This window comes from Macrosteles quadrilineatus, unplaced genomic scaffold (genome assembly GCF_028750875.1).
Source record: "Macrosteles quadrilineatus isolate MER2022 unplaced genomic scaffold, UCM_ALF_1.0 Scaffold_8__2_contigs__length_117827958, whole genome shotgun sequence".
Lineage (NCBI taxonomy): Eukaryota > Metazoa > Arthropoda > Insecta > Hemiptera > Cicadellidae > Macrosteles > Macrosteles quadrilineatus.
Window position 1 is genome coordinate 13,110,905 of NW_026542601.1, and position 14,854 is coordinate 13,125,758.

Here is a 14,854-nt window from a genome sequence, read left to right on the forward strand (position 1 = left end):
TTCAACTGCTCAAAACACAAGGATCTAGTCATGTTCAGTATCTGGCATTCTGGCAAATTCAATTGCGTCCGTTTGTATCACACTTATTTACCCTTCTAAACTGCAATTTTTAAATCAACTAAATCCCTTTCAGACCATGGATGTGCATATTTCTGAAAGCTCTTATATCAAACTTAAATATTCACCATTGTTGTAAGGTACATACTCTTATAATCCGATACTTTGGTAACATACTGACCACACCTAAGCTGGTTACGCTTAGGTTAGGTTATCTTATCCTAACCTAACCTTACCTAGGTGTGGTAATCAAATCCAATTTAGGTGTGGTTGGTATTATACCAAAGTACCAAAAATCCCTCTCAGGTCAGTTAATACAATTAATAATTGCATTTGTACCAACGACAGCTTAATGTAGCCTACTCAATTTAATATGATATACGTTATCATAAACTGCACCTATTTCTTTTAACAAAACATAGCTATGCTTAAGAAGGAAATTGTGTTATAACCGTTGCGGAATGTGAGCCATAAAGCGTCCTTGTTGCCAAATGATGCGACAGAAGAAAAAGTAATGACATTACCTCGGCTATTTCAATTACCTGCCTACGTAAGAAACTGGGCGTCAATGGCGGAGGGTGGCAATTGAAGTAATTTCTGATGAGGCTTAACTCTTGCCCTTGTAACTTTAAAACGGCATTCCTACCCACGAGGAGAGCCTTTAGCTATGAGATAGCCTATGAGTTATAATAATATGCATTGTCTTCACTTTTGCATTTTACTTTACCACGGTGGTAAATTTGATGTTAAAAACGTTATGAGAGACAGAAAATTTGCTAAATAGTTACGAAATTCTTCTACCAAAGATGTATAAATTGTGTAGATATACAGGTCAATCATACTAATCGATTATACTATTTTCATCCAAACGGAATACAACATATTTTTGTTGATGGATATCATAGAATCGATCTCTGGAATGTGCAATGGTTATTCAGTATTAAAGACATTATTAGCATTATGTAGGTTATTTATTCGTAGATAGTACTATGTACTGTTGAAGTATGTCGGCCGAAATGCTGGTTGAGCGTACATAAATAACTATAACCTGGAAACTAGCGAAGTTGTGTTTATTAGTATATCCGTTTCTCATGAATCCAAGCAACTATTGCAGATATTATGTTTTAATTGTGTGCCTAATACAAACAAGGTAGCGAAAAATCGGTGAAGATGCATAATGTGATGGATGAGATTCATATACAGAAACTAAAAAAAACTATGCATGTAAGTTTACTAAATAAAAATACCGAAATCATTATATAACTTTGAGTTCCCATGATTTTGTTGTAGCATAAAATCATTGAATTTAAACCATTCCATTACATCATGATCATAAACAATCTTAAAAGCCAATTAAAGTGATGAAATTCTATTTAAACTATTCAACAAGGACAGTGATGGGGATGCATCGACGCTCTATCAGTACCTAAATTGATGGCCTGTTTCCTGATATTAATTAATTAACTAATCAATTTACTTGTCCAATCCTGATAATTAAAATACACATTCAGGTAGATTCAAGTTTAGTGAGGTGAAATAACCAATTTAATGGTAAAAATACTTATTTGTTTGGGGGAAAACGGTGCATTCTAGTCGCAAACATTTTTTTTACAAATTTCAAGATATAAACCTGTATTTAAGTTTGCAATATATATCTTTGTATTTAAAACTACGATTTATAGTTGCAAATGTAAATTGACCACTTAATGTTTCTTCAATGTTATTATTTCAACTATTTTGATTGACATGCAATTGAACTGTAAAAATACAATCTTGATTTTAATTCAAGAAATTTTTAATGAACACTGCATGTATGTAGGGGCCGCGTATCTAATTTTTTTTAAGATTAAGAACGCACGGATCAAAATCCCTGGATGCATGAAGTCCGACGTTCAAAACCAAAATCTTTGGAAATTAAAATTCAGGATATTTGGGAATTTAGAGGTTATTATTTCATCATTAAATTACATAAGCAGATAGAAAAGTATTATTTAACTAAAAACACATAAATACATAAAACATATTTATAGCTTTGCACAACTTTCCATCAGTATTACTTGAAAGTTTAATGAAATATTAATGGAAAACCTTTGCTTGTATATCCATAACATGTCAAAGCGCAAATCATATCATTACTTTGCAGTGGCAAGTTTTCAAATGTACCGTACATATTGCAAGCTATAAATAATTTACTTGCACATTTAATACGTCAGTAGGTGGTCATCTATTGTCAGCAACAAGATAAACTACAACAAACTTGATACATCGTTGAATGTATTCTATTTAAATGGAAATTATGCCCATCCATCTCTCTGCGGATACGTGGCTCAGTGTATGCAAGTTGTGTTAACTTCTACATTGGCCGACTTTGTGACGAAAATATCAAGTTTTATGCAACTGAATCGCTCCTATTTGGTATGTTAATGTTAATAATACAGTAAAATATATCCAGTGCTTCTTTCTATAACTTAAATAATCTTTACTACTAAAATACTAACATTTTGTTAATCTATCTGTACTATTATAAAAAAGAGGTGGTTGCTGTATGTGTGTATGTGTGTATGGGAAAAGTAAACTCGAAAAATACTGGTCGGATTGGGCTGAAATTTGGCATGATGATAGCTCATATTCCCGATTAACATATAGGCATATTCTTATTTCAAAAATCCTTTCAGGCTCCACCCCAGTGGCTCTGGAGTTTCCCATGTTAACCTTATGAGAAATGGAATTATTGAATCTTAACAGCTGTTTCAATTAAACAAGTTGGTTCTGTTCTATGATGTTCAATAGCATTAAAGTTACAAGGATTACCAAAAGGGTGCAGCACTATTATTTCTTTTACATTTATGCCAACAGCTAATTTGCAACCAAAAGGTGAGTGAGCGTAGCGAACGAGCTCCAACCTAAAGGTGAGTGAGCGTAGCGAACGAGTTCCAACCTAAAGGTGAGTGAGCGTAGCGAACAAACTTCAACCAGGACGTGATTGAGCCATGCGAACGAGATAATCTTGAAAATTATGAAGTTAAACGGGGCAAAGCCCGCGGGTTACAGCTAGTTTTGTAATAAAGTAAAATACCTCCTATTCACTATAAATAAAGGTTGTTATCCATATGTAAAGCCCAAAGTATCCATGGACTTTTGAGAAAACTACAAGTCACACTCCCTTAAACCATAAATTTAAAATTTTCGTCATGACGAGAAACTTTGCGCAAAACTATACATTATTTTAAAAATTGTCCTTTTTAAGGTCGTAATTCCTTTCTAAAGGGAACTTTCCATATACCTAATGTTAAAAATACCTCAGCTAAAGTGTATGTTATTCTTTAAATTAATTACCTTATTAAAATCATGTATGATTATTTGTTTGTATTACTGAATTATGTTTGATCATTTCAGCTTAATTTAACCAATCAATAGTTTTGTTAATACTAATAAACAGGGTCAAGCCCATGGGTAACAGCTAGTTTAATTAAATATAATTTGTATATAGTATAGCTAACTGTTAATTATATAACATATACAATTTGAAATCTGTTACCTCCTTGGATCAATGTAAATAACTAATCAAAAGCATATACTTTATTTTACTTGTAGTGTTTTTAATTAATCAATATTCATATTTAGGGAATTAGATATCATCGTCATGATTATTATTTCAAAATTCTTAAAAACTACAATGCAAAGACAATTTTTTTTTCTTGGAAAATACATAATTGAAAATGTTAAGTGTATGTACTACTTGTAGCATTACTTTAATTTCCAAGATAAAAATGTATTTCCAGTAAAAGATATGTTTAGATTAATACGAGTTACAAAATTTATACCTAGGTTGGGTTGAAAATAAAACCAGTATAACTTTTAAAATTAATTATTAAAAAAAATATTTCTGGTATCATAGGAAGACGATATAGTTTTCAATAGTTAAGATATAATGTAAATTATCCTGTCTCGTTCTCTCTATGTTACTTTACTGTCTTGGAGGGCCAACTTCCTAATTGCCTTTTCCCGAATCGCATAACTTATGCAACGGTTCCACTTTATGGGGAACCTTACCCATTAACGAAACTCCATAAACCGTCTATAAAGAGTAAGAGTCCAAAGTTTTCATAAAGATAAGTTATACACGTAAAGAAATTATAAAATAAAAAAAAATTAGAATTGTTTCCCCATTTGTCATAATAATAGAGGATATATATAGTATTTGCATTTGAGCTCACTAAATGTTCTATAAAACTGCAGTAGGGGTTGTGAAAGATGTTGATAGTATTTGTGTTCATCTAATTATTGATTAATAATTGTATTTTTTATTCTTCAAACCTTTTAATAAAACATAAATAAATGTATAACAATGATTTAAATCCTTGTACTCAAAACTCCTGTAACAGACAGATTTTATAATCTGCATAAGTTCTAACCAAATTTATAACAACAGCGGCTACTGGTGGTGTGAATTTTTACCATAACTTCATAAATTATGATTTTTTTGACGGGTTTCACCATACTCCTTTTATCTATGGTTTCACCTAGTATAACTGAATTATACATTTTGAGGATATTCGTTCAGCATAAATATCTATAAATACCTATAATAATTTGCAACTCATTCGTGAACCAAATCAATTAGATGCATACACATTATTTTAAACATGTTACTAGGTACGATAATACACTTTTCTCATTTTAACACATCGAAATACTTATTAATGCAGCCCTACCAATAATACTTTTATATGTTTGTAAGACGCTGCCCCAAAGGGGTGTGTTTTTTTATTGTAGTGATCATTTTGTTGGAAGGTTTTCCTGAATAAGATAAGCTACTTCTTTAGCCAAGTCTATTTGCTTGCCCAATGACCAAGGACGGTCCAGGTTTGACCATCAACAAAATAGCCACTGTCTTTATTCCGGATGTTTGCTTATTTTTTCTAGAAATTTTTATTTTAGCTGATAGTGAGTTTATGTTACATAAGGTTTAATAATATTAATACCTATTAATATAATATTTATAATAATAATATAAAAATATAATAATAAATAATATAAATAATAATATGAAATATTTATTCATAATATTTATAGGTTTAATAATAATGTTTCAGATATTTTTGGATCCCGAAACGTCATACAACTTTGATAGGAATTAGAAATTTTCCTCAATATGTCCACTTGGCTATCAAAGTATCACAATTATGTTTATGAACTCAATTAATTGCTTTAATATTATTTCACTGCAAGTTCCTCTATTAAAAGGTGCAAAACAGCCAATCACATTGTCAGGAAAACCACAGAAATAGTTGTTAACCACTAGACAAAGCGACACAAAGCTAGCGTGGGGAAGTGTATGTTGAAGCTGTAGCTGTACCACATCATTATGTGTATTGTGGTGTTTATACTGGTTGTAAAAGGCGATGCGGGAGGTCCTACGTGCTCTCTGCTCCAGCCATCAAACGGCTCACATTCATCGCCATCAATTATAGCATTATTATGATGCGAGGAGTTTAGAAGGTATATGTCCGAAGACAGTGGCTGGAAACCTACTACTGGATAGAGGATACTGACTATTGGTTGTATTGATGCCACCTTTGTGTATTGAGAGTGTGCCAAAATATGAAGTGCCTGAAAACTGAATCCGCTGTATTGGAGAATATGGAATACAAATTAAACTATCAGTATAGCTACTAAGAGAGTAAGCAAAGATTTTGACTATGGTAAAACTATAAAATCCCATTATGTTAATGTAGTAGCCAGAATTAAAATGAAAATTAAGTAGTTGAGTTCACCGACTGAGTGTTGGAGATTACTGAATATCTTCGAACAGGCCAACATTTCCACCATTTAAACGATAAGTTGAAACTAAAGGATAATTGTAAACTATTAAGTCACTTAATCGCAAAATTTACAAAAGCTAGGGGGAAATATAGTTTGATGCTCTAGCATACACTATGAGTGAATAAATCAGCTATGTTCTTTAAACAAGGAGCTAGTTCATATAAATGGAAGGTCCAAAAGCCAATGGTAGCAGTAACGCAATAACTGAGGCCTAAGTTCAATTTTTAGGAACAAAATTTGTATTGCATTACAACAGCTTAGTATTTTTGTCACTGTCATAATTAATTAAAATGCACTTGTGATACACCTGATACGCAATATGAGTTTCCCCCTTTCTACCATTTAGGTATCTTATAAATTATATACATTTCTATACAATTTTCATTGCTATATAGTTTTTTTATAATCTTAATGAAAATTATACACAACTTGGACTATGTTATTTTGTTAAGTATTATAGTTACTACCTAGCGAAAACCCATATTATACAAAATATATTGAATACAAAATATGAGACGATGCAACCATATTTCAATTAAAATCTCTGTATAAGTAGTGCAAATATATTTTATTTGAAAGCTCAAATCACCACACCAACATAATCATTACTACCCAGCTTATTAAATTACGTCCCCTCATTCATAGTGCAATAACTTCAACATAGACGAGGAAATATTTTGCATGTAATATCAGTTTATTGATACACATTTGTAAAATATCAAGCTTGAAGAAAGTAGGTACGTGTTTATAATAAGGCTGAATGCTTAAATTCCTTTAAAACCAACTACCCAACAATACTTAATGGCACAACAGCTGTAAATCCATTCACAGCTGATGATGCCTCCGTTTTTACCGCGGTGGTCATCATTGGCCACTCCAAACACGCTTTTTGCTCGCCCTGTGGGTTAATATTCAGAGGGTGGCCACCTCTAGGTGATTTGCCATTAATAATAGACATTATAGTAATAACTGTTGATTCTGATGGCGGAGGCGCGACCTACTGCCGTCTCTTTCAGCTTGGGAATGTTGCACAATCCAAAATATATCTTCCGGAGGTTCCAGGGTGAGTCTGGTGAGATAATCTTTTGAATTGTGTGTTTGGATAGACTAAACGTTTTGGTGATTATGTTTTCTGGTTTCATAAATTTTGTCTTTTCCACACATCGTTGTGATGGTGATTAAATAGTCAGATTTAGTTTTGAAATTTTAAATCCGAAATGATTTATGTGTTTGTAAAGTTATCAAATATTTTGAATCTAATACAGCTATAGGAATCCTTCTTTTTTGTAAGTTAAATAAGTTCAAAGCATGGAATGAAAATTTGCCAAGGTTTACATTGGGGAAACTATAGTTTATGGAATCACCATAAAATTTAATCTTGTGATCATTAGCTCTCCATGCCACTTATGTATTGCTTGATTGAATCACCACGTATGATGTTTAAAAGCATTTTTAAGTGTGAAGTATAATGAAAGCCATAAATTTAAATTGATTTTAATTTAGTCACTTCAGTTGAAAACAGTAACGATGTTAGATGAGAGTAATTTTAATCACAATGCAATTAGTATTTTAAGGATTTCAATCTCAGTGGAATGACAATAAACATACCTTGGAAACATTTTTTTTTTTCATTTTCAAGAATAAAATATGTGTGAAAACAAAAAATTTATTTTATCCATTTAATTAAATAATATTAAATATTTATAAGCGTTTTATCACCTTGCAATAGGTATCAAATTTCAGGAAAATTATTTTATATAATATTAAGCAACAATGTTTTAGGTTAAAGTATTCTTTGTATATTTTTATTCACTCAAAACGTCTTAGAAGAAGCGAACATGCCCATAATAATAGAATAACAACTTTGTTTCCACGTGCATTTACACCTTCATTTGATATTCTGGGATCGTCCCTGCGTTGATGTACGGCCATTAATAATGGACATTACAGTAATTTTGTAACTACCGTTTTCTCCCGTGTGCCGCCGACTATAAAGACTCTTGCTAGAGCCATGACTGGCAAATCGTTCATCCAGTGATGTTTAAATCATCAAATCACTTTTACCAAATCAAAATTTTGTGAAAATGTTACACTTATTTAACTGCTAAAGTATTTCTATGAGAAAATGTAGGATAATTAGGGGGAAATGGTGATGAAATATTAAACTAGTAAAATTATTGCATGTGGTAAACATTGTAGTTTCTTTAATAAATTCCAATCCATAAATAATTTTCTTAGTTAAAGGGCTAGGATATATGTGAACAGGTTTTAATTTCTCTGGTATTGTAAGGTAGACATTTTTCAAATAGAACCAGGAAGCTCTATACACATAGGTTCAGCATTATTTTTAATAGTTTCACTTAGTTACTAGACAAAATTGGGTATCAGTTAATTTGTAATGGTTGTTTGGTGTGTTGACCAAATGCTTGGTTGAAAGAATCAGCCAGAATTACATCCTTCAAAAGCGTTTTCCAAACTAGCGACGTGTGAAAAAATAAGCTTATAGTTTTAACTTTTTGATTTTCAATTTTATATCTATGTTTAATCAGGAGAGGTAATTTCCGTGTACATTTCTCAAGTTATTCTTCGTCCAAACTTATAAATATTTTTGGTAATCCTTGTAGTTGGTAGTCTACGGAGAACAGTATTCCAAACAATTATTTAAGAATTAGTTTGTCTGTTAAACATCTATTTTACGTTTAAAAGAACAGTTTATGTATAATTTTTGTTTATAAATCGAGTATTTTTTTTCTAGATAAATCTCAAAACTCTTATGATCAATATGATTTTTGCTTGAAAAGTAAGAGCATGTCACCAATATTAAGAACAGTTTTAACATATTCCATTATTTGTTTAATAAGATCACCTACTTTGCAAGGCAATGGTGTAACAACTTAAGTAAGCTTATTTCAAATGAAGCATCGTTATAGCCTAAAGTATGTGATTTGGGTATAAGAAGGGGTAGTTTGATTAAGAAATATCCCGTTTCTTGTAAAAGCATAATTTATCTTACTAATTAATAACAAGCAAATTCAAGCTACGAAACGAGGTTATTTTTTAGTTAAGGATTAGTTTTAAGATGAATGTCAACCTTTGTATTAGGATGAGTGGTATAGTATTGAGAATTATTCAAGGCTCAAGTAGTGCAAATATGAAGATAAAAATAGGTATGTATGAGATTGTGTGGGTTGCACCTAATAGCGTAAACAATGGTACGTTTGTACTTGAACCATTTTACGTTTTGTTTGAATCAAGACACATCTACATTAATCACCTGATGGATCGAGTAGGTGAGCGGCAAAGCGTACTAACCTGACGTCTTCGCGCCGACAAAGAAGTCCTAACTTATTAAACCCGCGTCGACATCTCAACTGCCTCGGCGCGAAATCTGGCACATCTATAAAACATTTAAACCCAGAGCAGATCACAAACAACCGACAAGCTGGGAGAGAACCAGGTTGAACACACTTAATTGGAACCGACGTTAGAGGAATTTAGAAAAAGTCACTTGTAGGATACTTATGGAATTATTGTTGGAGAGTAATTTCTGACAACCATCTGGCTGTAATTTGTGTTGAAAAAGAAGTAATCGTTGAACAAAACTAAACATGGCTATTTTGAGTCATAGTTTCGCTATAATTTGTTCGCCATACAAACAATACGAAGAGGACATGGTCCTGGAACAGCATTAGTCCAGTCCCTTCGGCTCTCTGTACTGAAACATCACGAAACAACCACAGAAAATTTGACTCACTGATAACAAGTGTGGTCGTTATGATTTAATTTTGTCTGGAAATTGTAGAAATATATCTCTGTTGATTTATTTTTATTTAGTCGCCTACGTTAGACAGCTTGGACCATTTTATATTTTAGGTTTTTTCCTTCTCTTTTAGCCCAATAATAATCCTTAATCTTTAATTTTTTTCGGTTGCCATTTCTTCTGTTCATCTGTAATCATAATTTTATTAAGACCTAATAAAAGATGTGTTTTCTGTTGTTGAAATCATTACTCAAACCTTTCCATAAATTTGAATATACCTAAAGAAAAAAAATTATAATCATAATACTTATGGTATTTTTAATATTATTGAATATAAATCGGTTAAATTTTGAACGTTCTTGAAATGTGTTCATATAATTTCTCTATAGTATTCCTCATTAAATTAGTCTGCGTCGTAACACTTAAAATATTTGATAACAATCCTAACACCTCTCCCGAAGGACTTATATGTAAAAAAAACTTACTAGGAAATGCTATGTACAAGTTTTAGGTATTTGATAACCATTTAAAACACATTTTCGTGTACAGTCACTTAACTACCACACACATTAAGAACTTCCTACTTCGTACTTACTTTCCACAATAATTTCATTTTAATGATTTCACAATGATTTCACTTGTAGTCGTGTTGCTTATGTATTCAAACAATTGCTGACAGAAACACTTAGACAACAAACTTAAACACCATTCCATTTCCCCACATTCCAGTCATAATCGTAACACGCAGTTTGTGTAGCCAGTTGCGTGCCATCGACAGCATCGCTATAAGCGGCTAGACCCTCAATTAAAAACTAGTCCGGCTCTCACCTGCATAATTAGGGTCTGAAAGGCCGGGTAATCCAGCCGTGATTATAGCCATACAATATTAGCCGGATAATGTTTTAGATTTAATAGCACCGATCCGCACCGGTAAAGGTCAACACACTGCTTAAATTCGTCTTTACTGTTGATTTTTTTGTTGTGGCCAAGTTCATTATCGATAATGCACATGAGTGGTCCAGAGCGCCTGTTGTTGTACGTGCTGGTGGGTGATGAGGAGTAGGTGATAGAATGAGCCGTTGGTTGGTGTTTTAATCGAATGGCTTTTGGTGAGAGATGACTCCAAAAAAGAGAATGTTCTGCACAACTGATTAATTTTGGTTGAGGAATATGAGACGTTAGGTGGTAGGATGTAGATGTATCAGTGAGTTTAAATGTCCCGTCATCTGATAGAATTAACCGTTTCTTTTTCTTTATAAGGACCCTAACCACCCACAAAATCTCCACTACATAAAAAACGTCTCAGCATAATGTTATAACTAAAAGCATTGGCTGTACTAAAGAAGACATTCCATCTACAAGGACTGGACAGTATTATAGCCTATATTTGATAAAAATATACCTATTTAAATTATCCACTCACTAAACGTGCAACAGAAAAATATGTTTTGACTTCGTATTTGTTACTAAGAGTTTATGGAAAAAGAAGCTACTATGGCTTAGAATTGCTCGTCCTCATCGATACGTGGTTTTTCTACCTTTTTTCCTATGTTTAAAAAGTTGGCATATTCGGCAATAATCTGTAATTTACACCATGGTTAACACAGTGGTTGATTTAATTTAACAACGTACAAGCTAAATCTAAAACTAATGATATTTTTACGAGTTGCAGAATATCAGTAGTTAATGTTGAAATAAATATTTGATTGGCAAGGTTAAAATCCGGGCCTCTATACAAAAATCTTTTTCCATTTTTCTATCAATGGTAAAAGTATGACTAAGGCATAGTTGGCAGCGTAACAAAACCATACTAGCGGTTTCATAGGTTTCGCTGCCAAATTTAAGCTGTGTCATATACTATAGTTAATCTTTTGCCTTTCTTGATATAATCCAAGCAAAATAGATTGCAGCTCACTTCAGTATTTAGGTGTATTACACCAAAACGATGTATTTGCCAACAAACGTAACAGTTCTCAATGTAAGTAAATTCAACCCATTTTTAAACTATGATCAGTATATATTGGAAAATACAGGTTTTCCCCTGCAAACACTTTATAATATCACTTAAATTAGGTGGTTGAACAATTTTGGAAGAAAATTGTTAAAGAGTGTAACATCTGACTTCATTTTGCAAACAATTAGAACATCAGCTCGTTTCATACAGGTTTAATAGGAGGTCCACTCAAAGTTAGACAAATATTTTGGCAATCCTTTCTATTATAACGTATAACGTGTTAATATTATTATATATAGAGCTACAATTGATTAACTGTATATATTATTTAAAATGGTTTGGTCCCAAATAACCCTTACAAAACGAACATTATATATTTTTAAAATTTGTTTCTACAATATATTAAGATTTTAAGATGTAGCCTTTTTTTGTTAAAGAGCTATAATTGACTGTTCATAGTATTTAAAATTATTTTTCGTAATGAATAACAATGGAAAACTAACATTTTCCAATTACTCTTAAAAAATGTATAATACTCATGCTTAAAAGGTTGAATTAGAAAATTCAAAGAACTCGCTTTGTATGGGTAGAAAAAACAAACCTTGGAAAATACTTTATGTCTATTTCTTATTTTCTTCGCAATTATGACTGAAATTGCACCCAAACATGTTTAAGTATTGATGATATTTAGACAAAAAAGTAAAAAATATCGCTTTAGGTTGCAATACCATAGCGTCACAGGGGTCATAAGCGTCAAACTAATCTACATAATTTTCTACACTATTGTATTAGGTTAAAGACTGGACAAAATAGTTTGCTATCATAACGTATATTCTTACGATTCCACATGTCAAATGCGCAGCTCAGAGTGAAGTTTTTGTTAGGTCATTGTCATCTTGTTGACAAAAACGCCCACCCGCTCATAGACCCCTAATTTACCAACCATTTCCGGCAATTTTCACCCCGATTGCATCTTATCTCCTTTAGCTCTGAGCTTCACAAAGAAAGTTTATAATTTTGCCCGACCTGAAATGAATTGGATTTTTTTCCCTTTTGTACTCCAAAGTAAGAGATTGAATAAGGTAAATAATTATGTATAACAGGATTGCAACTCATTTAGCGTTTTGGATTGTGTCCACGTGCTTCTTTTGAGGACGTTTTTCAACATATATAAATTATATACTGATTATCATACGGAATATTAAAAATATAAGTCTGTTTATAATGCACTACCTATACATGGTGTTTGGTATTCAGTGTCAAAGATTTTATGGCAGTTTTATCCAACGGAATCGCGAAAATAATACGAAATTCGGATGGTTATATCTCTGACTATGGTAATATCTCTGACTATGGTAATATCTCTGACTATGGTTATATCTTTGACTACGGTTATATCTCTGACTATGGTTATATCTCTGACTATGGTTATATCTCTGACTACGGTTATATCTCTGACTATGGTTATATCTCTGACTATGGTTATATCTCTGATTATGGTTATATCTCTGACTATGGTTATATCTCTGATTATGGTTATATCTCTGACTATGGTTATATCTCTGACTACGGTTATATCCCTGTCTATGGTTATACGATTGACTATGGTTATATGTCTGACTATGGATAAAGTGTATCTCTGACTGTGGTTATAACTATGACTATGGTTATATATCTTACTATGGTGATATCTTTGACTATATATTTGCATATTAAAAAAAACATAGAAAATCTCACTACATTGCCTAAAAGTTGAAAAACATTTGATTTGAATAGGTAGTATCAAGAAATTTTGAAAAATCTAAAAACTGCTATTGCAGTGAGTAGGAGATAAAACAATCCGAATCGTGTATTTTTTCGCAATTAGCGTTCATTAGATTGTCTTTAAATCTTTGACACTGACTACAAATTTAATATATTATATTTTATGAATAAATTAGCATTGGGCTTATAAATTCATATGGACCCTGTAACCGTGTGTTAAATCACACTACTTGTTAAAATGAACCTTCAACTATTCATTACAATATGTATTCTCAAACATCAACTCGAGCATATCGTATGATATACGCCAGCCACAAGAGACTGATTTAATAACTTCACTCTAATTTGTAAAAAGTTTTTCCTTCAATTTTCAAGACACTAAGACATTTGAGTCTAGGTTTGCTCGGGATATGTAGACAGGGTGTTCAGAAAGGGCTCTATCATAGACTGGGTTAATCTTACTCTTACACATCCCATGCAGATGAATGATAGATTATCTGTCATTCCCTAATTCAACCTTCACTTGCTAAAGTGCGAAAACGATTATCCATGTTCATTGCTTGGCCTAGGAAGGTACATTCCCACTTCTAATGAACCATTACGGATCAAGAAACTGTCCAATGTAAACTTGCCAGTAATCACAAGGTCCATTAAACATTAAAAATGTCAAACTATGTATTTTATGTTAAAAAAACTTAACTGTAATTTAACAGACTAAATTCATTACGTTTTAGATAAATTTATCATTTTCCTCTAAAACTTTAAATATATGTAAATTTTGAAACAATATTCAATTAAAATCGATGTTCTACATTGCATTAAATATTAATATATAATTCCTCAACTATTTCATACACCTGGGTGTTCACATTATTTATCTAGTTTCAGTATTTGTGTATATAAATTATAAAAACTGTTAATCTTTAATCCGATTATACATCTCACGTGAATATGTATTTGAAACTACTCTAGAGAGTGAGCTCCCAACACATAACATGACACCTGTCAGTATGTTGGGACTCTATGCAATGATATTGACTTGAAGTTTATCCGTATAATATCTTTCCGATTATTATATTACTAGTATTAGCATGAAATAGAACAACGTATGATAAACCATAACTGCCTTAAATTTGACTTATTGTTGGGCATACAATGAATGAATAATATGATAAATCAGTTGTATAATATGTTGTATGAGATAAACGGAGAGCTGAGATCACCAAAGATCATCCTCTGGAGGCTGGACTGCTGCAGCAATGTTGATCCACGTCCTCTAGAGAGTTTAGAGGACCAGTGGGCGTGATGAAGGACCAAACAGTTCCTCCAGGTACCGCTATACTAGAGGGCCCTTCAGTTATGTATACATTACTACCTGGTCCTCTGACACACCACTAGAATAGCTGTACTCGCACTTCCATGGTGATACAATAGTATAGTTGGTGATAAGGGATTGTACAATAGTTCATCATTGCAATAAACGGTATCCAGCA